We start from the raw sequence: 25,846 nt of genomic DNA, 5'->3' as shown, positions 1-25,846 counted from the left end.
ATTGGAGATATTGAGAGTCGGAGTGGAATGCCTTGAACATTTTATTTAAAATTGATATTGAAGCTGATGCGTGTGTTTGTTGATTTTAAAGCATGGTGGTGTATGCTGTGGGTCTATGTGTGCCTATGTTGCTGTGAGACTTGTTTTCGAAAGAGAGAAGGCAACCGACACCGCAGTGTGTGCGTCGGGGTAAAGAAGCAAGTGAAACGATTTACACCCGATGGAGAAGTTTTCGAGTTTAGTTGAGAAAATACATCGGCGCAGGTTGGACGTTTTGTGCAATTTCTCTCGTTAACACTTTAATTAGAAAATCATCTTTAGTTAATTTTCACGTGTGTGCTTATCTTTTGAGACACTCTCTTGCTAATATGTTAGTTTATAGTGCCTAATTCCGTGGCTATTTTTCGTGGCTTCTCAATAAATCGTCTTCAAATAAAATCTACATACATACCTTTGTAGAGAGAGAACCCGAAGTGACTGTCTAAAGTTGGAGATTTAAAAAAAAGTTAATAAGGTCTTTTATATCTCACGAGAGTGAATGAATGCACGGAGGCAGGAAAAATAGAGGAAAAAAAGTGTGTGATTGAAAATGGGACTTGAATGATAAATAAATTAATATATGGAAAGAGACACATCAACTTATATCCCAGTGTAATTGGTCAATGAGAAATTTTTCGTAGAGTTTAATTGCACACAGTCTTTGGCACCAAGAGTGGTGTGTTGTGAAAGTTGCCGAAGCCGCTTACTAAATAGCCCAAGAGTGTTGCTTTTTGAAAACCTCTGTCACTTTCTGCGGTGTGTGTGTCACATAAATCGCACACTTTTCGGCTCAATTTCTTACCACGGAGCCTCCACAATCCACATACCTACCAAAAAAAGATCCACGAAAACCGAAATATTTTTCATTACTGTGTAGACACGTTAGCATTTATTAAGCACACGGCTGCACCTTAAAGAACAATTCAACAAGTGGATGATATCGAAAAACAATTCTTGTGGCACCCTCGAGCGTGCGAGCTGAAGAAGTTGAAGGTATACTCTCTAAAAAATCGAGAGGTTCCCAATCAAATGCCACAGAAATTGATGACGTCAGTGTGTGTATTAACAAAAGAAGTATCTGAAGACGCTGCATGAATCAGAGAATTGTGAAGGACGTGATTTATTTGGATTGGCAATAAATACATTTCACTGTTGTACCCACAAAATTCCCAGCATTGACTCATACTGTACGTTGCAGTACATTTTATATTTTCCTACAAAGAAGTAAAAAGATGAAAGAGGACCACTCTTGAGGAGAAGACTACAAGGAATTGCAAAAAAAGAAGTTTTTAATAAAAAAAATAAACCTATATAAATAAATAAATTAGCAACGAAGCGTTATAAATTGGAGGCGAAGTGAAGTGCGATGTTTTCTTGTAAATCGTCCAATTGAACAACATTATAATTGCATGAAGAGATACGGAGATTTGTGAGAGAAGACTGTGTGGTGTACTATGCGAAAGAGAAGAAACGAATGAAAAAGTGGAAGGAATTAAACGAGGAAGATTAACCATATAAATCGCATACAACTGACTCCATCATCAATCACATTGTGCCTTATAATAATCTAAAAGCTCTTTTGGATGAAGAAATGGTTCACAACCCGTAGAAGACGACAAATTAACTTGTGTATTGGTCTTTTGTGCAATTAGCTGCACCACTGCAGATGGTTTGTTTTGAAATTTCACTGGAATTTCACTTTGGGACACACATTTACTCAACCTGGGTCGATTTCCCTTCAATTTCACCAAACACGATCCGCAATACAGTGAAGACGACATAGTCACCGGTGTGCAGATAAGAAAAATCATCCAGGTAAGTTCGTTTTCATCACAATGCTTGCGTTTTTTGTTGTACCTTTACGTAGACTGCTAGAGAATTGTGTATTGTATATAGATAAGATTACACCTGGCATGAAAGTTTTTTTTCTTTAAAGCATTTTGCTTTTGTCGAGAGAATATATTTCCTTCTCAACCGTTGCGGTAAAAAAAAGTCATTGAAATGCTCTTTTTTTCACGTATAAATCCACCCCTTTTTGTGTTCTAACTACCAATTATGGTGATCTTCCCTCACGCAATAATCACAAGACGTCATCTGCAGGGCAAAGAATGCTCTGTGAGATGAGAAAAAAGACGGAAATGTTACCCAATATAGGTAGGAAAATATTCTGTTGTCTGCCAAGTGAAGTCCAAGGTGGTTGGTAAACGAGGTTCCCTCACTATATATGGGATCATTGCGATACCTATTTATGTAGGTATTCAATATCAAATTTTTTAAGCGGAGTTTTTATAAATATTTATTAAAATTTTATCCTGAAGAAAGTTTTTGTTTATCAATTTTGGGATTTTTTTTCAATCATTCGTTAAGTTCTTTATAGGTTCTTTATAAGTTCTTTATGCATTAAAAACATTTAATCACGATCTCATAAAATAATATATGGTTAAATAATTAAGAAAGCTTGGGATTTTTTCTGACCTATTTTTAAGTAATTACAAATGAAAATTTTTGTTGTATTCTGGATACATGACTATAACACTCATTTCCGTCTTAAATGAATTTAATTATTTGAATTTCAATAATTTTTGTAATTTGTTCCTGTGGAGTTTCTAGAACTATTAGACCCATTAGACCATTACTCAGTTAATATACTTAAGTCGGTTTAATGGTATCAAGAATCATGATAAAAACCGTAGAAGATATCGAAGTTTGATTTTTTTGTGAGAAAAGAACTTGATGGTGAGCCTTGATAGCTGCGCACCGTATTTTATTTAATACATCATTATAAATTTTATAGCAGTTAGAGAATGAAATAGAACAAGGAAGATTCAAAGAATTTTATGTTTTTTTTCTTTCTACTTAAGGCTCCAACAGATGGACGAGAAATTCCTCGTGCGGTGCGGCGCGGCGAGGATTTCGTGGCCCATCGTCGCTTCGGATTGGCCGAAAAACTCTCTCGTGTGATGCGGTGAGAGTGTGTGAGCCATCTCTCGCTTCTGATTGGCCGAAATCCTCGCCGCGCCGCACCGCACGAGGAATTTCTCGTCCATCTGTTGGAGCCTTTATGCTTTATGTTACTTCTTCTACTGAACAAACTTGTGAGTACAATACTGACAAGGCGCATTGGATGTTTTCTTTTGGTATTCTTCGACAACATCGAAACTATCACTTCGATTGAATCCATTGTTATCTATTGTGAATTACAAAGAACAATCGATCTTACAAATAGAGCTTGCTCAGGTATTAAAACAGCCTTTGCGCATGTGCCTAATGGTTAATCTTCAAGTATGCTAAAGTTAAATTCTTTACCAATTACAACACTTGACTTGGCTCAACTTCCGGTGTGTGACACTGTCCATTAATTCAAATTCACTTTATTTTCTTTCAATTTACTATTACAAAACGTTTGAATTACATAATTCTCTTTGCTCAATAGTTTATTATATTATGAAAAGAGCAGAGGTATCGACAGAGGAAGAGGTAAAGGTGCAGATGGGCGAGAGAGTGGGACTGGGAGCGAATGTTCGATTGATGTCACATGGAAGTACCTAACCGTTTCAAAAGTCTTTCGCATGGGTTTTGTGTGGAATATTATAGGGAAATTTATGCTGTGAAACTAAAGATATTATAAGGTACATAAATTAACGTCATGGAAACTTCCTTTTGGACCCACCTCTTTTGCATTTACCCAAAGATTTACTCCTATTACGCCGCAACGGTACACCCAAGTCCCATATTATTGCAATGATATGGCAATTGTTGACCATATATTGTTGATAAAGGTGGTGGCACTTTTTAAGAAACTCACGTTTAACATCTGTGTATGTTCCAATAATCAAGTATTTGCTGATGTTAAATATTTTTTGAGAAGAAACTTTTTTTGTCGTAAGAATATGATAAGCCATTTCGGAGTACACAGTTGGTGGTTTTAATTTTTTCCCCTATTTTAAAGTTTTGTTGAAATTCTCACGCAATTTCACCTGTGAAGGGTTCTTCTATACGTGACCGAAGAGGGGTGTTTTTTTCTTCTTTAACATTCTCAAGAATATTACTCCTTTTCATGCACCAGAGATCGCATAGATCAAAGAATTCTCATAATTAGTTTTCTTTCATATTTACTAACCATTCTAGCTTGGAGCGTAATAATTGTGGAGGTTAAACTTTTCTTGTTGGATTAAGATTGAATAAATATTTAAATTAATATTTGCCACATAAAGACAATTTTGGTGCGTCAATGCACGTTTTGTACGAAATTAAAAGCTTGTAGTCTGGAAAGTTTTCTATCATAGGTTTTTGATAGGAAGTTGAACAAAAGAATTCTTAAAAAAATCAAAATAAGACAACTTCTATAGAGATTTTTACAGCTTTTAGTAAAATATATTTTTAACTCTCTTGTGGTGATTTCAACGAGGAAATCCAATAAAGCTTTAATGTAGTTTCTAAGGAAAACCAATCATAAAGGCAAGTTAGTCCCTTGACTGATTGGGTTGACCTGCCTGAGACTTTCTAAGTGAATTCCATGAGTATAAAATCTTTAATTGGAAATCTATTAAGGAGAGATGGTCCTAAAACGGTAACCGTTAGTTGTGGGTTGACAGGGTGCGAAAAGGTATATATTTTACGGTGATGGACAGCTCCACAATCGATTTTATTGGATGTATTGTCGGGAAGTTCATTCTATTAGGAGGCTGACTAAGTGATTCTGCAAGACAACAAATCAAAAGAGAGTTCTTTCTAGTTCACATTCTTGGCCTTCGCGCGCGCAACTTCTTTCTCCCATGCGGTATAGGGACAAATAGGCAATGGAATGCCGGGGTATGAGATTCATCACCAGTGAACCAGTTCAAAGTAACTTGTAATTTTGAGCATAGAAGCTTGTATTTATGAACGTTATGTTGGGATTTAATAGCAATAAATTTGTTCTCTTTGTTAATAATTGTTTAGAGGGAGAATGCGAGGCACACTCACCCATGGCAGGTGGCAGAGGCACCACGAGAGTTCATTTATTTGGAATTTCTCAACGGTGGGTTGTGTGTTAGCCCTAATGCCGCCTTGTTCTCTTCTTGCCCACGTTATTTCTTATGGGTTTTACACTCGACCGTGGTGCTGTTTCCTGTATTAGATGCATTGTGTTTATTGACTGAGAAATTCCGTGGAATTCACCTTTCCACATCTTCGACCCTCTTCTTGGATGCATTTGTCACTCTAAAGCTGGGTTGCATTTATAGCTAGCTGTTCAGTAGTTCTTTCTCCCTATGCCACATTTCATCTTGGATGATGCATAAAAGTCCTACTTATATGTAGTAGCTCTCGGGAGATGGCTGAGAGGAAATGAATAGTGCTCAGGGATTTTATCTTGCAGCAAATAATGTTCTTCTTGTATTGCTTTTGAAATTAAATTATTCCTCGGGGATGCTGTTAGGTTTTTCAATGCCTCTATAAACATTATAAATTCACAGCTCTATGACTTTATCTTAGGTACGTTAAATGGACAAATTCCTCTCTTGGACTTATTTAGGACACCCGCCCTCAGCACTTGACGCGAAGAAGGCGATATAAATTGAGGAAGTGTTAGATTTCTCCGGCGTCACTTGATGAAAAAGCATGACATATAGTGTTTCTTGCAGATGAAGGAGTTTATTTCTCACTTTGACAAACTAATCATTTTCCATGCTTAACACTTATTTATTTACTTCTCGTGTTTATGTTATGCTCTTTTTCATGCAACTTTGCTGAATTATTAGTTTTTTTCAGTTGGTATATCTTCTTATCTTTTCCTCGCCTATTCGTATACAGTAAGAAACTGAATATAATGGTGCAGTGTTATAAATAAGATGTTTAATTGACTTTTTTTCACTTAATGGTGTTAATGTTTAGAAACTAAAGGAAATGGAAATTATTAGCATTAGTTCTTGTTTAATCAATTTCTTTTTTGAAAAATTAGGACAAGTGGTTTTTAAGAGTTCTGAGACATCTTAAATAAATTAATACAAGAAGAGGTTTAAGAATTTTGGTATTTTGTACCTATATTTGAACAATTCAAAATTTTCATAAATATTAAAAAAAAAGAAAAGTTAAAATCGAACCCGGATTTCAGAATTTGCATCAATCAATATTTACAAAAGCTCCGCAAACAAAGCTTACATGCGATAGAATTTATAGGCTTCTTCATAAATAAAAAGAAGAACTAAGACGAATGCCATTATGTTTGGTTTGGTACTGTACAACCATATTATATTGCTTACATACCGAGAATTGTTTAAGTGGAGCGTTACACGATGCGTTTCCACGACATACGGGAAAATATGCAAAGTTATGTTGTGTGCAGAAAATAAAAGACCATCCAATAGCAACACGGCCGAAGATGTGTTTTGTGAGTTAATGCTGGAGAAAGAGAAGATGTACACTGAGAAATGTATTAGTCACAAGACACTGTAATAAGGAGGGAAGGTCTCTGCTGAAATTGCAGAAAAGTTACCAAAGAGACCATAAAGAGCGGGAGGCTCGCTCATTGTAAAAGTACTTGATTGCACGATGTTGGCAGGAAAAAAAATTAAAGAAAAATATTGTCGAAAAATAAGCATTAATTTCTCAATTGCTGATATTGCAATAATTGTATTTTAATTGAGTGGTACACACAATATGGAGGTAAGGGATGGTCACGTTATTTTGGAAACTCTACAGGAACAAAATGGCCAAAATGTGAGAATTTCAAATAATTTTTTTGAGCACAAAAATTTATTTTTTAGATTGAAAGTACTGAATTCTTATCAGTTTTTGGCCATTTAACAACAGTGCAAGCAAATTTCGAATTTTTGGTTTCAAAATTAGCTTGAAAATCGCTCTTGAAAGTCCCCGAGTTTCCAAAATAACGTGACCATCCCTTAGTTTTTAGGTCTCAGCGTGAAGGTGAAAGATCAAGTTGGTATATATTTTAATTTGCCTTTAAGCTGCTCTGCAATTTTTGCCGAAATATGCTGGGGCTGGGTGATAAACGCTAAATCTGCATTCACTTGATTCCACGTACAAACGTGGTTTGAGGTCAAGATAGTTTTGTTTTTTTCTTCATCTTATATTTTATTGCTTGTTCATTTGGTATGCTGTTTTTCGTTGTAAATCCCTATGTCTCAATTGCAAAACATCGAGGTGTGGATTGCACAAAATTGACGGCACACGTCTAATTAAGGAAGATGTTTTGAGAAAATTGTGATTGCACAGTGCGGGGCAATTGCGGGTGCTACCAGAGTGGCAGGCTGAGGAATGCTTTGCCTTTTTGTAATAAAAAAAAATCCAAGCTGTATGACCTGCAGGCACGATTATTGCGGGGTAAAGAAGGTTCGCAAATGAGTTGTGTGCAAAAAGAACCTTCACACGTCAACATCTCAATCACTCCTCCGGATAGGATTCACGCTGGATGAAGGAGAAGCAAAAGAGCCATAATGCAAAAGTTGGGGCATCATTGGCGATCGTGTGCTTTCGTCCACCAAAGACCCGCTCAATAATTGTGCCCATGCACACAAGGAGTGTGCGAAGAGTCAATTTTCTCAGTCATTTGCCACATGATGAGGGCATAGCCAAAGAACATACGGCAAAAACGTCGGTGCTGCTCAATGGAATCAATTGGTATGGTTATGCAAGAGAGATTCGGTGTGCATTACCTCATCTCGCACAAACTGCCCCTGCCCATTCATACCCAATCGTGCATATTATTTCATCTTATTTTATCTCTTGCACTCAAGTGCGCGGACTTCTTGTGAACCTGTCTCACTTGGCCTTTTGGGCAATTTTATCACGATGACATGTCCCAGGAACTTTTTTGCCACGGCGCTCGTGTCCACTCTTTTTTGTTGTTCCTCCTTCAGTTGCGACGCGCGCGATTGCGAAACAACCAACGCATTTCAATCCACCTTTTATCTCATAGTCTTTTCTCTGAATTAATATCACATACATATAACCTGGGGAGATTATCTCCCAAGGCGTATGGGATGCATGTGAGCATATATTTGCAAAACTCGTTTTCACCACTTTTTCAGCCATCGCACAGGGATCGAAAGTGTCGCGTTCGCAAAATAGATACACATATTTCAATATTATGCCACTTCTATGGGGGAGTTTCGAGGTGCGAGGTGAGAGAGTGATTTGCGCGTATTTTATTGAGATTGAATTTTTTTTTATTTCGCTCAATCTCTATTTTCCACCAAAGCTGCCAAAGTAATATGCAATGGAAGCTGCGCGGGCATATGCGGAGGGGAGGGCAACTACCTTTTCCTGTGACATGGGTGGTCTTCCGGAGAAAGTTTATGATCTTGGTGACAGGGTTACGGATTAAAGGTTGATCGTTATTAAGCAATCATAAAAATTGAGATACATACATATGTATATAACCGCTTCGTCTAGTCAATAAGGTCAAAAAGCATAATCGCATGTTGGTTATGCAATTAGCAAAGGAAATGGAAGTGTTATTAATGTTATTCGAGGGCTGAATGGATTGCATGATTTAAAATGATAGATAAATATTTCATGATAGTAACTTTTTATCGTTTTTGTCAATATCTTAGTTTAAATTTTTTCGCCTTTAAAAGATTTAAAAGTTGAGAAAAACTTAGGTTGTTTTTTTTCATCTTGAATAATAATTGTCCAAAAGTCTTAGACGCTTATTTTTTTTTAAACAACCAACAGACGTTCCGAATTTCATTACGCCTTTCCAACAATGTATGTTTTTTGAAGGTCAGACGTATTTTTACGAAAACAAAATTTGTAAAAAAAATGAATTCATTATAAGAAAAAGCAAAAATTTCGCATTTGAAAATGAGTTAAGTGATGAAAGTACGTTTGAACTAAATTGCAGTTTGTTTTTATTATTTTGGTAATACGTCGTACGAAAAAAAATCACGGCATGTAGCCATATGTTCCAAGTGGATGAACTTAAATATTAGCCAATTGTCTGCCCCATAGAAGGCAAGATTCATGAATTATATACACGGCAGACTCATTGGGCTCATTTGTGATATCAAAAGAGTGTGACAGATAGAAGGATGATAATTGATTGCTGCGCGAAATGGCAAAGACATTTTGTGATTCGATTAGCATCTCAAAGTCATATTTCAGCATTAGGTACGTGCAAAATATCTGGTTAAGATTTTACTTTCAAAATCAGCATGATGTTTAACGGCTTGCTCCTCATTTGTTCGATATAATAAATTTTGTTGGGAATTATAATGCACTTTCCGTACAAATTAATTGAGGCTGAAATTAATAGATTAATTACGGTTTTTTTCGTTTCTCCCATCATCATTTCTCCAATTCTTATAGAGTGTCTGTATCGCGATCATTAATGTTAAGCGGTGTAAGAAAGAGCAATGGAGTTCAAGTGGAGGAGTTAAAATGTTGTGTATTTTGCCATAAGAGTGTTTGAGATAAAAAAAAAGAGATAGAAACACACACAGAAGTAGAAAAGAGAATTAGAATGATTGTTCTTAGCTGAAGAAATGAGATCTTTGGTATCATGTTGAGACCCCGATTCACCTCCAACACAGCTTCCAACATCCAACCTTCGCATCTCTTTCGCCTCCACCTGTTCGACGCTATCCATCTTGCCTCTATACCATCGCAAGTAATGAGTTTGTAAGACAAAGTGTTGCGCTCTGGTGCTTTTTACGGGTTCTCATGGGTGGATTGAACGCTAGTATTTCAATCTACATATGTGCCTTTTTTGCTCTTCCCTAGCATTAGCACGCTGACTCAGAATTCTAATGAAGAAGAATTAAGGAATGGGAGTCTCGATTGGTATCAGAAAATTGCTCTGGGAGAAAATAAATTCTTCTTTTTTTGTCATGTGAATCTTGTCACATTTTCTTTTCTCATTTGAAAACGGTGGGTAAGTGGTTTCGTTCGTTTTTGGATACATGCGTTCTTATGTTCATTCTCAAAAGAACGTAACAGTAAGGGCAAAGATGATTTTTGAATCTCTCAAAAAGTTTCTTTTGTATTACAATATTATTAAATTTCATTTTTTGATTTACAAAATTGATAATTTTTTACAATTATTTTGAAAATTTTTAGTTTTATTTTAAATTTTAAGGTAAACCCGTTAAATTAGGCACGTGTATTTCAAAGAATTCTCAGGGCAGGGCATGTTTTTCTGAGATCTCAAATTCTTTGAGAAGGAGGTTCTAACTGGCGAATTCAATAAAGAGATGGATACTTCTTAAAATCTTCTCAATCGTAGATTTTTTTGGATCTAAATTCTTGCACTAGAAACATCACTCAACGTGAATCTTTCCTCCCATTTTGAATGAAAATGATTAGCGGAAACAGATTTACACCCAAATCCAATGTAAGTAACCACCCCACCCATCTTCACGACGTTCTTCCCAGCAAATTTCCATTGAATTGTCTTTTTATCGGTCTTCTCGGTATACAAGATGAATCACTTTATGAGATGAATCCCATCGCAAGAATGGCGACTTGCTGAAGAATTCAATGATTGAATATTTAACAATATCAATTTTTATTTCCTCAATGGATCCATTTAATAGGCATTCGGAAATTTTAAAAAACGAGTTTTTCCCTTGTTTATTTTTTTTACTCAATAACAACTCCGTGATGTCAATAAGTGCGGAAAAACACAAAGTCACGATATATTCCATTTTATTTGGAATTCATTTGCTAATCAATAATGTCTTTAAAGAATCGTGTATGACAACACAATAAAGCGATGTATCTTGAGGCATCTTTATGATATTTTGTTTATTTTTTTTTCAATATTATGTATGAGACAGTGAATATTTTAATGTTTTTTTTTTGTCAAATGCATCGTGAAAGATGGATTGTTGAAAAAGAAAGATAAATTTTTGCAATATTTAAAATAAACGTCACGTTTAGCTATGTTGAAAAAAAAAAGAAATATGCATATAAGAATAAAATTTAGATAAATTGAAACGTGTATTGGAGTTACTCAAGGTTTGCATACTGATTTAGGATTTTTTTGTTGACCAATAAAGAATATAGAAGACGTTCTAATAAATATTCTTAGAGTTCAAGAAAATTGCATTTAAATTCTTTGATTTTTAATGAAATCTTTGTTATTAAATTAACTCTCTTTCTCAGAAAGATTAATTCCATTTAAATAAGAATCAAACGAGAAAACATAGAATCTTCAATTAAACACCGATCGTATTAGAGATTTATTTTTTTTTAAAGATGCTCTTTTGATGTGAATCTATGTTCTGATGTTTGTTTAATAATTGTTATTACCGTGAGACGAAATAATTTAATCTTGATGAGAAATTCCTTCATAGCACGAAAGGTATCGCAAAGGAGCAGCGATGTAATTATTTGGTATTTGCACAAGGGTTGTGGCTAATTTTTGTTTGAATCTTCTGGAAATATAACGAGTATATCATCATTTAATTCAATAATCACCGTGTTCAAGCATGAATTATTTCTTCACTGCACCACTATTCTATACGACATTATAGTGCCGTGAGACGTCCAAGTTTCCTATAATGTTCATTTTGCGTGGCGAGAGAATAAAGTGATTTTAATCACTTCACAAATATTTACCACCTGTGTGCAACGAATAGCGCGATCCTCTCATGGTAATGCGATGTGATCGTTTGTGTTGGTTCGGTGTGTGGAAGAAAACCTTCAGCAACCCAAGTCATTCACAAACATGTTGGCTTCATTTGGTTTTATGTGCGAGACTCCACTAAATATTTGCCCACCGGTGGATATACCTGTGAGGCCATGAGCTGCGCCATGTGATCATCTTTTGCGAGGGATTTGGACGCCACCGCACACGATGGTGATCAGTAGTCGCCACAGGTAGTGGGCAAATGGTGCGAATTCCAATGAGCTCCGTTGCGTCCATCCGGCAATTTGTTGACATTTTCAGGTGACAATTTCATAAGCAAATACCTCTGACCTCGAGACTCTTTTTCTCTCGGGACTCCGCATCATATAACATACCGCATGCTACATAATCTCTTCGCAGGGAAATATTTATTATTTTACGATGGACACACACCCTCCCAAAAATATTGACACTCATCCATAATTCTCAGAGGTGTTTATGGGTGAATGGTGCAAAGAATTCGAGATGTGAGCCGTCGTGGCGTGTCAGCACAAAAATATGCTGCAAATTGAGTATAACTTGGGTTGAAAGAAAAATTACCTGTGCTAATGAAGCTCCCATACTCTTAAATAGCAATAAAGTTTAGGAATTTTAAATGCAAAATTAACTTAATAATAAAGTTTAATGATCTTTCTTTTGGAATGTAACTTTTAGCCCCAACAACAGGGCTGAAAGGAATAAACATAATTTTTTCTTCTATTATTATTATAAAATTGGAAGATTCCTTTTCAAAAAAGTCTTGATTAGATATTGACATTTTCTTAGAAAAAAAATAAATGTAAAGAAAATGTAACAATTATTGCCTCCAGGTTCATAAACATTATGAAAAGTTCAGTGCAAACAACATTTGGATATTATGTACCTACCTACATAACTTTCAAGATTATTTTTCATAATTCTTGTTTTTTTTTTCTTGAATTGATGTCTATGTCACATCCTATTTATTTATATTGAGAGCTTTAGAGTACTATTTCCCAAAGTTTTCAAGTCAGCCGCCGTACCTCCCAGCTCCATGTTGAATACCACACACATTTCTTGTGATTTTTCTGTTTCACAGAAATGAGAAATATTTTTTTGCGACAAACCAAGAATTTGCATAAGTCAATTTGTTTATTGATTATTAAATTTAGCATCTGGGTGTGAGTTTTCATGATGTCCTGTGCTTTTGGCACAAAGATTGCGGAGAAAAGTATGTGCAGAAAAAGAGAAAGATGGCTAAGGAGTGCTCATTAATAACGCTTATTTTTCGACCAAACGTGAGATAATCACAAAAAAAGAGTATGTTATGGCCAAGAGTCGAATCTCATTTATAAAGTTGCAAATTAGCAAAATTTTTGTATGATAAATCTTGATCATTAATTTAATCTCACACTGATAGTTTTTTTTTCTTCGTCATGTATTATTTCACCTGAAAAAAAATCGAAACCGAAAAATGACCAAATGCAAACAGTTGAGAGTGCGGAAAGAGAAACTTGATGTATGCTCGCGGAGGGTTTTCTTTTCGATGGAAATGAGACAGCAAAATACATATGTGCTGAAATAGAATGAAAACTTCATCAAATGACGACTGTGCAAACACCAGAAGTGGCGCGCAGAAGAAGAATGATAAATAAAAGATGAAGAATTAATTTGATAATCGAATAATTTCCCATGTTGTTTGCGGAGAGAGAGTTTAAGGTTGAAAAGCGAACCACGAGGTATTTGATCACGGAGTGAGATGGAAAAGTTAGCGGTAAAGCAGCAAAAGTAAAAAGATCTTGAGGCGAGCTCAAGGTATATAAATATTTCTCGCCAATCGGGTTTAGGACACCGCATTGGGTATATGTTTAGAAATAGCCTATGAGACGCAAATAGTGAATATAAAAATAGAAATGAAAAATTTTTATCAATTTACATACGATTTATTTTTTACGATTATTGGAAGAGTGAGAGAAAAACGACGATGGCAAACAAAGTGTTTCCACTTTAACTATTGTGACACGTACCAGGTTATTGCTGAAAAAAAATTATGGAATTTTTCAAAATTTTATTATTGACCAAATATTTATTTCAAAATTCATAAATGGGCAGAAAAAAACATATATAATACAGTATTCTCTAATGGAAGTATAGGTATGACGACTTAATGTCTTTTCGAAGTAAATATTCTACGACGAGTGGATTTTTTTTTATAGTGATTCAATAAAAAAGCAAAATGGGTGGGTGAGGCTCCTAATATCAATATCTACGTGACGCTCCAAAGCATTTTGATATGTGCCTATTCTGTATGGATATCCATTATTATGTATGGCAAATACACAATTCAAAGATGTTTGAACAATAAATATATTAACACCTTATACGACGCACTATTTGCTGGATTTATCGTCTTGTCTGTATATTGTATGCGTATGTAGAAAAAAAAACACTTTGGTGATTATGTAATTCCACAAGTCGTTGTTATGTCAAATTCACATTCTCACCCTAATCTCATTCATCCATCAAGGGAAAATATTTTTCAGTGCCTATAAAATCGCGCGTGGATTTCCTCCTGTTATACTTCTTTTTTTATCATTTTAAATGAAGTCTTTTCTTTGCCAAATGTGGTGCGATTCCTTCTATATTGCTCTGTTTGCGATTGTGAGATAAAATTTCAATTAACGTCACAAACATAAAGCGTGTAAGATGTTCTACGCAAATTTATTGCTTGACTTGATTTTAAGGCAATATAAAGTGAATCTCAAGGCAAAAAGAAAACCTACTCTCAGGGAACATTTTGAAAGAATGTCCCAAAAACTTCTCATAGCAAAGATCTTGTTGAAGAACATGTTAGAAGTTTAAAAAATCTGGATTCAAGATTTGCATGATAAGTATAACTGATAGTTTTGGGTTAGAAAAACGTGCTCTGATTTAGTTTTTAATTGGATCAAGTTTAAAGTAAAAAAAAATAACACGGCACGTTATAAATATTTATGAGATCCAGGAAAGGATTAAAGAAATCATAAATATCCGGAAATATTCAATAATATCTGAAACATTCAACATTTTGCAATTTTATTAATGAAAACTGCTTCTCACCGTGGCTTTGACATTTCCAAGAAAAACCATTGAAGTAATAATATCTGTAATTTCAGTAGAATTTTGAAATCTCTCTGGAATGTTTTAAACGATTTAACTTTCACGACGAGTACAAAATTACGAAGAAAAAATTCTCAAAATTTTCAGCGAGTCTTGTAATCAATTTAGCTAATTTCTTAGTTCAAGCGGTACACCATAAAATTATGTAATCATTTAACATTTTGTGATATAGGGCATAAAGTCTATGATTTATTTTTAACGATATTAAAAAAAAACTTTGCAGTGGATAATAAATTTTACAAACTTCAGCTGCATTTTAAAGAAATATTTTATGTAACTTTGTCTTGGATCATTAAAACAATAGTGCGTGCACCGCATCAACTATCACTCTATATACATTTTAATTTTAAGAAATACATTGTTATCAGCGTGCTTACCTTCCGTAGACGCACTAGCCCAATTTTCCATGTTTGAGGTTAATGCTATACCTCACTTCTTGATATGCTCGATGGAATTTAGAGCCCTACATAGACAAAGTAATTGTGGCAAGAAGAATGATTGTTTAAGCTATATGAGATATGACGAAAGAATTGAATCTATATAGTTGTTTAGCTCACATAAATAAATTAAATTGAGATTAATGCTCATATCTCGGTGAACATTATTAAAATTGACTTTCACTCTGAGAGACTCCACAACATTGTCTTAAAAACTCTGTCTTTAATGGTGTTTTATTGCCGGGTAGCTTAAGTCAACATGATGAAGAAAGAAATCTATACAGTTGGAAGATTGGTGAGAAGAAAAAAGTGGAATTTGTGGTTTATTTGATTCAGAAATTAGTTTTTTTCATGCTATATATTTTCTAAATTCAACAAAAGTAATATCCCATTGAATTTCAAAATAGGGATCTCCAACTGAGTGAGTCTTGTGGGGGTTTCTTTGAAAAACCTTTCGATCTTACTTTATTTGCATTTTTCTCGTAAATATTCGTCTGTGGTGTAGATTAAGCAAGGTGCGTTGATACTGATGACAAAATACATTAAAATCATGTTGAAAGTAAAAAGTTATAAACATTCATTTTGAAGGTATTTTTCTTTTAAAAAATATGTATTTTTAATTAAAACAATATTTATTTAGAATAGAAAATTTATGATAATTTAATATTAAAATGTATAAAAAAGTTTATATATTTTTTCTTATTTGTTTAATTTTTTCAATATTTTAGGTTCATTAGCTTTCATAAATTTTTGGTTCTGTTTTATGCATTTAAAAACATTAATAAAATAGATGTATGTCTTATATCAGAAACACACTTTACCAAGCAGTCTTTTATTAAATTTAAAGGATATAAAGTTTACCATACAATTCACCCAGAAAATGCTGCAAAAGGAGGATGTGCAGTCATTATTAAAGAAAATATTTCTCATAATGAAGAAACCAAATTTGCAGCTGAAGACATCCAAGCAACAGCTGTCAATGTTAGAACAAAGAAAGGTAACATTGTTGTAACCAGTTTATATAGTCCTCCAAAGCATAATATTAAATGTAATAGATATGAAGAATTCTTCAAAGCCATGGGAAATCGATTCGTAATTGGTGGTGACTACAATGCTAAGCACACTCATTGGGGGTCGAGACTTATTACTACAAAAGGAAGGGAACTGCTCAAAGCAGTTCAGGCATATGGTTGTGAAACTATTTCAACGGGCAAACCCACATACTGGCCTACGGACCCAGATAAGGTACCTGATTTGATAGATTTTTATGTCATAAAGAATATATCAAGTAATTACATACAAATTGAGGATAATCTAGAGTTGAACTCGGATCACACACCGATAGTTCTGACGCTAAGCGAAACTGTTATATCAAAGCAAACTAATCCGTGCTTGACCAATAAGAGAACTGATTGGGAAAGCTTTAGAATAACTTTAGAAAAAAGAATTGAATTAGCAGTACCACTGAAAACTGAAGAGCAATTGGATCTTGAGGTGGAGAAACTGATTAATGATATCCAATATTCAGCTTGGCAAAACACGCCTGAAATAAGAACTAGAGTAAAAAGCAACAGCTACCCAAGAGAAATTTTGGAGCTTATTTCACAAAAAAGGAGAGCAAGAAAGAAATGGCACCAAACAAGGGCGCCTCAGGATAAGACTAATCTAAATAATCTCACATACCAATTGAAAAATGAGATCAAACGATTTAAAAATGAGAATATTTGTGATTTCCTGCGGGAACTTACAAACGATTCCAAAACTGAATATTCACTATGGAAAACAACTAAAAATCTAAAAAGGCCAATCGTGCAAAACCCACCAATCAAAAATGCGGATGGTAGCTGGGCTAGAAATAACCAGCAAAAAGCCGCAAGATTTGCAGAGCATCTTGAAAAGATTTTTCAACCCAATCAGGGGAGTGACCACACTTCTTTGCCATATGTAATTGGGCAAGAATCAATGGAAATTGCACCAGTCACTCCTGCTGAAGTTAAAAGAGAGATTAAAATTAACATCAATCCGAAAAAAGCTCCTGGTTTTGATCTAATCACTGGACAGATTCTAAAGGAGATCCCAAGAAAAGCATTGGTAAAGATAACTAATCTTATCAATGCTTCATTCAGACTACAATATGTACCGCAATTATGGAAGGTGGCTGAAGTGATAATGATTCCAAAACCAGGAAAACCACCCCATGAAACAACATCATATAGGCCAATATCACTACTGCCTATTTTGTCAAAATTGTTCGAAAAATTGCTGTTGAGAAGACTAAAACCAATCATTGAAGAGAATAACTTAATCCCGAATCACCAATTCGGTTTTAGGAACAAACACTCTACAATTGATCAGGTACACAGGATTACAAATGTAATTGAGAAAGTGCTAGAGAACAAGAAAGTCTGTTCAACAATCTTCTTGGATGTTGCACAGGCTTTCGATAAAGTTTGGCATGGAGGGTTAAATCACAAACTCCAATTGTATTTACCCTCCCAATATTCGAAAATTTTGGAATCATACATCTCATCTAGATACTTCAGAATCAGACAAGAAGATGCGTACTCTGACCTGAGAAATATACAAGCAGGTGTGCCACAAGGAAGTGTATTAGGACCAATCCTATATCTCCTTTACACTAGTGACTTACCTACTCCCAATGAAAGTACTGTGGCCACATTTGCGGATGACACTGCAATTATGGCCATTGGAGAAAACACCACAGAATCAACAGAGAAGCTACAATCTGCCATTACTGAAATACATCGCTGGACAGTTAAATGGCGCATCAAGTTAAACGAATCTAAATCATTGCATATCGATTTCACTAACAAACGAATCGATCACAAACCAGTCTACATCAATGAACAAAGGGTCCCGTATGTGGATACAGCGAAATATCTTGGCATGACTCTCGATGCTAAACTCAGGTGGAAGGCACATGTCAAGAAAAAACAAGAAGAACTTCAGCTGAAGTATAGAAAGCTATACTGGCTCCTGGGCAGACGTTCTGCCTTATCAGTGTACAACAAGCTACTGCTCTATCAACAAGTCCTGAAACCAGTGTGGACTTATGGAATTCAACTATGGGGTTGTGCCAGTCAGAGTAATCGAGACATCATACAGAGATTCCAGAACAAAGTACTTCGAAGCATTGTTGATGCTCCGTGGTACATTCGCAATGACGACCTGCATAGGGATTTGGATGTGGAAACCGTCGACAGCGCCATCAAGCGGTATGCGAAGAGTCACCAAGAACGACTTCAGAAGCACATCAACGTTGAGGCCCTCCAGCTCCTAGACAATAGTGACTTAGTTAGAAGATTAAAAAGAGTAAAACCATTTGAGTTAATATAAACAGCTGGGAAAAAAGCTATTTTTTTTTATTTAAAAAAAAAAAATTAAAAAAGAAAACCTTAATAACCAATATCTCAACAAAAAGAGATTAGTTTAAAACATTAGTTTTAACACACAAAATCAAAGGGACTATCGCTGGATATTGTACTTTGGAATATTAAACAAAAAATCATCTGTCAGAATAGAATAGCTCATTAGTGTACAACTAGATTGCTATACATCATACATGTAAAATCATAGATTGTACGTGTAAATTAAAAAAAAAAAAAAAAAAAAATTCAATTTTAGTCTACAAATTGATCATTTTACAAGTCACCTGATTCGGGATATCGTGTGGTGTTCATACGATGCTCTCATATTTGTCTTTATCTCTCGTTTTTCTGCATTTTTATCACCCTGCGAGATATGTTACGATGGTTGGAAAAGAAGAATCCCATTTTCCCATACGTGGACATGAAAAAAAGAAGCAAAATGCCATCGTGAAATGAATGTATTTAATTAAATGCAGCTTTCATGTTTTGCGATGAATGGTCCATGCATGTGAATGATAGCGATGGTCTTCTTGGACTTGAAAGATGGTGCGCGACGGTCAGTTGGTGGTGATCACGAAATCATGCATTTTTAATTTCTGTCTGGCTGAATTTCTCTCTCAGAGTGAAAATTGAGATGCTACTTGACTTGATCAATCGCTGCTTAAATATCACATCTCAATGCGTCTCCCGTGGTCATTGAATCGTCGTTGTACGCCAATATTGGTAGCAAAGACTTGTTCTTCGCAACATTGTTCGTTCATTTGGCAGCGGCTTTATACTAATGAAACAGTTAATAGTAGAAAATATTGTAGAAATTGCAATATATCTCGTTGTAGACACAACACACACACACGCCGTATGCCTCAAGAGGTCTGCCACAGAACATGTGAGTTCCGAGAAATTTTCATTCATACAGATTGTAGAGTGAAATTGCATGAAAATACCATCATGAGCAACTTCCAAGTGCGTTAGACCTGTGCTGGACATTGCCTTTTTTGCCTGACAAACCTGCACTCATGTAGTGAATGAAAAAGTTCAATTTCTAATCAATAACTTCCCCATTTTTGGTCGTTTCACAACCAAACCACATGTTGAGTGATTGAGAATGTGGAAATGAGATCATGATGGTACTTTTTGCTGAACGTCTTTTGCTTAATGTATTTAAAAGAAGCAAAAAAAAAACGTTGATATAACTTGATTGCAGTCTCTTTTCCTTTTTCGCGGAAGGTTTTTCTGTGAGAAACGAGAAACACTTGTTATTAATGATGATTTTCTGCACGAGATGCTCTCTGTCTCTTATCGGTATCATTATAAGGTGTTTTTTTTTAGCCTTAACCGGATCAATTTGATCATATTTTATTTAAGTAAAATTGAGCATTTTCTTTAGATGTGTTTTAGCCGTTTTAGCCAATGGCTATCACGGATTTTTTGCTAGCGAATTGTCTCCAATTCTTTTGTGGACGTACCTCAAGAAATTTTGACGAATAGATTTTTTACTTTAATCCATCTGGGATTAATTCGGCAAACTTTTTAAGCTCTTCTTTAATCTGATCTTTATCACAAACTGATAGGTTTAGCATGTATTAACGGGAAGCAATATAGCATTCTATTTGACAGTTTGATTTTCTTTATATGTCGATTGATTTTGGGAAACTTCTTTGGTTATTATATTAACTTCTTTGTACATAAAGCCACATAATTTTGTACACGAAATGCTTTTAAAACATTGTTGCATTTTAAGAAACGTGCGTGTGGCCTTTCTTTAAAAGTATGTAGGTACAATATTTTATTTAAACTTTTGACTTACTTGAAAGCAAAAGTTGTTATATGCACATTTATTAAATATTTCTACATATAAAAGGAAAGGAAAAATGTGGGACTACAAGTTATGAATTTATTTAAAAAAAAAAGAATTTATTAAAGTTTCTTCGTGGTGAAAAAAATCATTTTTTTGGAAAGATTTTTTGTACAAAAAATATTTGAGATCTTTGAGTAAAAAAAATATCATCCAATTTATTCATATTTATCTGCTTTCACACAGAACTGAACCATTTTTAACTAACTGCTTCTTCCTCAACTGATGTTTCAAATTTAGCAACAGAACATTCTCATTAGCATTTTATCGTCCAAAAATAAACAGTTTACAAGAGCAATTTGTGCGAATAATATTGGCAAGTTCTCTCTCCAAGACGCAGCAATGTAGGTAGTATTTTTGAGCAGATGGTGCAGTGATCCACAAAAACCGCTGTCTGACAGAGTCATTGACTCGGAAAGGCTAATTTCGGTGAAATGTCTTAGACGGAAAAAGGCACTTTCCGTACAAATCTCGCGCGCACGGGATTTTTCCCAAAAGGAGAAGTATATAGAATTTCTTAAAATACAAAACCCGCGTGTATTCTCTCGTGCGCGAAGTGGCGGCTTCCTCAGATTAATTAGAAACACTGTGACCGAGCTTGTAAGCTTGTTTTTTTTTGTGTGTGCAACTTCTGAACTAGCGTTGGAGTCATCATTTTTCGGGGAGAACCAAAAGTGGATGGAAAGAGGAATAAAGAGCGCTGAATCAGACAAATTTCGATGTTCTTGGCGCTTTTTTATGCCGCCAGGGAATTGAGTGTGCTGTTCTCACCGGGCCAAATCACTCGGATCTCAATTATTTTCTTATATGTGGTGAATTCTCTCTGTTCTGCGGAGATTTCTTTCTTGGTACAGACACGCAGAGATTGAGGTGCTGGAAACCTCACCCGCTCCAAAGAGGCTTACTCTTTTGGACACTGGCGCACAAGTTTGGTGTCTTGTCGAAAATGGTGATGATTTTTTTTGCCAAGTTTTTGGTTGTTGCCTTCTTTGAGCCCAAAGTCCACCTCTTTGCCTTTTTGCATGACTTCATCTTTCCTCGAAGATATGCGTTTGTGCTCAATTGTTGGAATTTTTTGGGTTATTCGCGTCCCGCACCTTCTAGATAGTTTTTTTTGACACAATTCTTTACACAATTGAGACTTAAGTACCATCGAGACTTAACTCGATCGTGTCTTATTTTGTTAATTTTTATGCACAATAAATATGAGAATTCTTCTTCATACATATATGAGGAACATGAAATAAGGAGAGCAAAATAATGTATTTTGGGACAAAGACAAAATTTTGAGCATTAGGAAAAAAACTTTGAATGTACTCAAGTTTCGTTATAAGAGTTCAGACGCCGGTCTGTCAGCAGTTTAACTGTCTTGTATGTTTTTGTCTTCATTCAATATCTTTCGGCTAAGAATTTTGTAGGATGGTCGAGATTGGTTGAGTATACATCATTTTTGTTCTCTCTAGTTGAACAGAATATGTTTTTTGCTAGACATTTCATAAATATGCCATTAAATTACTGTTAGATGGATTGTTAAACGAGACAAGAAATGGTGAAGTCATTCGTTCTATTTGCAATTACATTCTTATTATTCTCGCGATGTAATGTATGTGTGGATTGTTAAGTAATAAAGTTTGCCAGCTTTTGAACTCTCCAATGCTATATATCTTAATGTCATTGACCAAAGCTTTTCTTATCAAAATGTATTTTGCCTCTTTAATTCCTAAATGTCTTCCTCTTTCTTTCACCAAATGAAAACGATCTCAGTTTTTTGCCCCGTCAAACTATCACTTATTTAACGGAATCGCATTTCGTAGCAAGTCTCTCTTGGTCTCTTATGTACAAGAGAGAAACATAAGATCACCATAAATTGTCTCATGAATAATTTTATGTGAATTTCCGCGAGTGTCTCTTGGGTTGGTTATTTAGTTGAAAAATTTATTGCAGCAACACACGCTTCGGTGAGATAAACGATGAAATCTCACCTCCTAACTAGCGAGGTGTTCTAGTCCAAATGAATTAACATGTCCTCGTCAACGTCATTCTTTGCATCACTGTCAACAAAAGAATTAATTATAAAGTAAAATAAACATACGATAGCAGGGTATACAATCAGCACCATTGCTCCTCACTTCATGCCACGCTGTATGAACGAGCAATTCGAATTCTGTGATAAGATCAGATTGACACTGTTTAGTGTCAATTATATGCTCAACTGATAAGATTATCTATTATGCCTACACTTCACTTCTCCACATTTTGCCTTCAAAGCTCTCTCTGTGTGCTTTTCTTCAGAAATCAACGACTCTTTAATTGAATTTGTTGTTTTACTTATTGAAGCAGTTAAATAATAAATACATCACATTCCTATATATAGTTACAATTGTGCGTGCTTCAATTGTCTTCAATATATTGTTCATTTTACTGTAATGCAGTGTAAAAAAAACTCCAACTCCAACGTAATATTGTGTGATAAAAAGTGGATCACATAATTGAATTGGAACAAAACAGGTGGAATAGTTTGAAAGTAGGTAAAAATAATAGATTTCTTTCCCCGGACAAAAACAGCAATATAATGCTCAATTTTTATTATTTTTATAAAAAAAAATATTTGTGCGCAAAAAATGATAATTTAGTTGGCGGTGATTTAGTAACTTTCATTCATTTAAAAATTACCCTCAATTTGCCTTTTATTGCAAATTAAATTGAATAATTTGAAGTGAATTTTATTGTTATTATGTAGGTAGTTATTTTGCCGATACTATTTAAGTGTTCTGGAAAGTGGATTCAACTTTTACGCAGCAAGTTCTTATTTAATAAAAGCTTTCTGCAGTTTATTTACAGAATCATAATCTCAGGCGTCATACAAATTATTCCACCATAAAGTTATATTTCCGTACCATACCTGATAAAAGCCAGTTGGTGTTTTCCTACACAAGTAGTTATTTAAATTTAAGACACTTCAAAACTAACTTTCTCAGTTCTTGCTTCAATAATAAAATTATTCTCTCAGTGGAATTTTCATGAAAAACGTAATGAAAATGCGTCTCTATGCAAATTTGCATTTTTTCACGATTTCTTTCATGATAAATTCTTCGTCTTGGTATGAAAACAGCAGTAGGTAGGTATACGGAAAAAAAGAAGAAGTTTATTTACCTAATGTTGCCTAATGTAAGTTAAAAAAAAAATTCAATGAAAACACAGAGAGTGAGAGGATATTATAAATAAAGTGGGAGGGAATTTTTGTATAATAATATTATTATTATCATAATTAAATTCTCACACAATTTTCGCGTATTATTGTGCGACAGAAGTGTGAAAGTTATTTTGATATTTTTCTTTTTAATTAGGAAATTTTCATTAGTTTCCATAGCATATACACACAAAAAAATTTTAGCAGTATTTTCCAAAAAAACGCTGTTTTGATTTTAAATTGTGTAAAAATTTTGATTCAATCACTAAATTTCGCGATTATTATGAAATATATTATGAAAAGCTATTGATTCAAAAATAAAAACGATTGAAACAAAAACTGAGCAATTTAAAATCTACTATGCACAGATTGTTGATAGAAATATTAATATCTACTACGTTGCATTTTTAATTATATATCTTTTAACGTTTCATTTGAAATTTTCGATTATAGAAAAAAAATTTAAAAATTAATTCTAACTTTTACCAATAGATTGCACTGTTTTTTCTGCATTCTGTCACTCTCAATTTAGACGCCGGCCAAGAAGGACAAAAAATTGTGAAAGAGTGAAAAAATTAATTGAATGATCAATAATTCGTCTTTTGAAAGCCTTGATTTCGAGGCTATTGAAGATTTTAGTGTTGGTGGAGAGATTTTACAAAGAATAGTAGTGAGAAATCCAACCGAGCCGGTTCTTGAGACCCCAACAGTGCTTTTCCTCTCACAGCTGGAAGATATTTTAAGAAAAACATACAGAGGAAAAGTCCTCTTGGAAAAGAGGACCACTCTGCTGAGTTCAACAGCACAAAAGGATCTTGTCTTCTGCATTGGAGAGTTTCTTCTCGACGAACGGGAAAAATACTCAAACAAATCCCTTCCGGAACTCGCTGATTTTTTCTCAAAAGAAATTGTTGAGTGTTTCCCTTGTGAAAAACAGGTATGTAGGATTTTCCTCAAACTTTGTACTCTGTTCTATTGCAAAAATAACTTAATCTATAATCTATGGGATGTGTCAATGATGCTAAGCTTACATACTATTGAATTTACTTTCAGGAAACATACTACGTACCCCGCCAGGGAAAAACAGCGCCTTCGGGGAAACTGTTCGATCGAATTGTTAACTCACGCGCTTCACACAAGAGAAAGTACGGTGGCGAGGACGTGCGTAGGCCACAATCCAAGACAAAAAGGCCATATATTCAATTTTCATTTCGGCTAAGTGTGGGTATGTAATAATTAATATCTTAAATTATATGCTATGCAATTTTTTTTTACTAACCGATTTTCTTTTATTTAAATACAGACTTTGCTGAGTGAGCACAAAGCATGGTTGTCACTAAATTGTGCTCCTGTGGAGATTGTAATAGACCTGTGGAAGAAAACGTCGACAGAACGTCTACAAGAGATTAGGGATTCGCCTGAGAATATCCTGAAAACCTGGCCAAGGTATAATGACCCATGCGGATATTTATTGGTAAGCAATATTATTATCTTTTTATATAATTATAGTGCTTTTTGTAAGTGTTCCCGTAATTTTTTTTACATTAAAGAACAATAATCTAGACATAAAAATTAGTGTTAAAAAAATTGGTGATTTTAAGAATATAGGTGCGAAATAATTAAAAAATTGTCATTTTTTAATACGCATATCTGCACAATAAATAGCTTTGTTAACATAAAAATATAAAAATAGAAGAAACTTATTCAATGAATTTCAAAATTTTATATTTCCTAATATTGTTTACTTAATTTGATTCCAGATTGACGTCGATTTTTCAAATCTTCACCCCGGCAAAGAGAATCAACTTCTTGACGGATATGACGCATTCATCGACAAAGTCCTGAGCATTTATGAAAGCGACATTAAAGATAAAGCGAGCTGCGAGTTCCTAAAATTCATAAATTCTCACTCAAGCATAACTCGTGGTCAGTATTTTACTTTATAGCTTTTTTAGTATTTGTGGAATTTATTATTTGGTTTTACTTTTAACAATAATGAAATGTTTACTTAAATTATTAAAGTAATGTATTACTTATTCATAAATTTCAGATGAAAAGGATTGCGGTGTACTCTTGCTGCTTTGTGCAATTCTAACTCCAGTTAAAATAAAGAAGACGCACAAGCCATCTATTCTTGATGCACAAAAGGAACTGGCGCTGTTTGTAACATGCCCGAGTGACATCTCC

At 34.5% G+C, this 25,846-nt stretch overlaps 1 protein-coding gene across 2 annotated transcripts in view; it reads left to right on the top strand.

Annotated features, from left to right (window-relative positions):
* The first annotated feature begins 228 nt into the window (after positions 1 to 228).
* The window catches only part of LOC129797529 (rho GTPase-activating protein conundrum), a 35,612-nt gene continuing 9,994 nt past the window's right edge, over positions 229 to 25,846 (top strand). For both annotated transcript variants that reach the window (XM_055840212.1, XM_055840211.1), the window contains exon 1: positions 229 to 1,854. The gene's annotated coding sequence lies outside the window, so the exon portion shown is untranslated. The remainder of the gene's footprint in view (positions 1,855 to 25,846) is intronic.

The sequence above is a fragment of the Lutzomyia longipalpis genome, chromosome 1, assembly GCF_024334085.1.
Source record: "Lutzomyia longipalpis isolate SR_M1_2022 chromosome 1, ASM2433408v1".
NCBI lineage: Eukaryota > Metazoa > Arthropoda > Insecta > Diptera > Psychodidae > Lutzomyia > Lutzomyia longipalpis.
The sequence above is the reverse complement of the archived record's forward strand: the minus strand, read 5'-3'. Positions and strand labels throughout refer to the sequence as shown.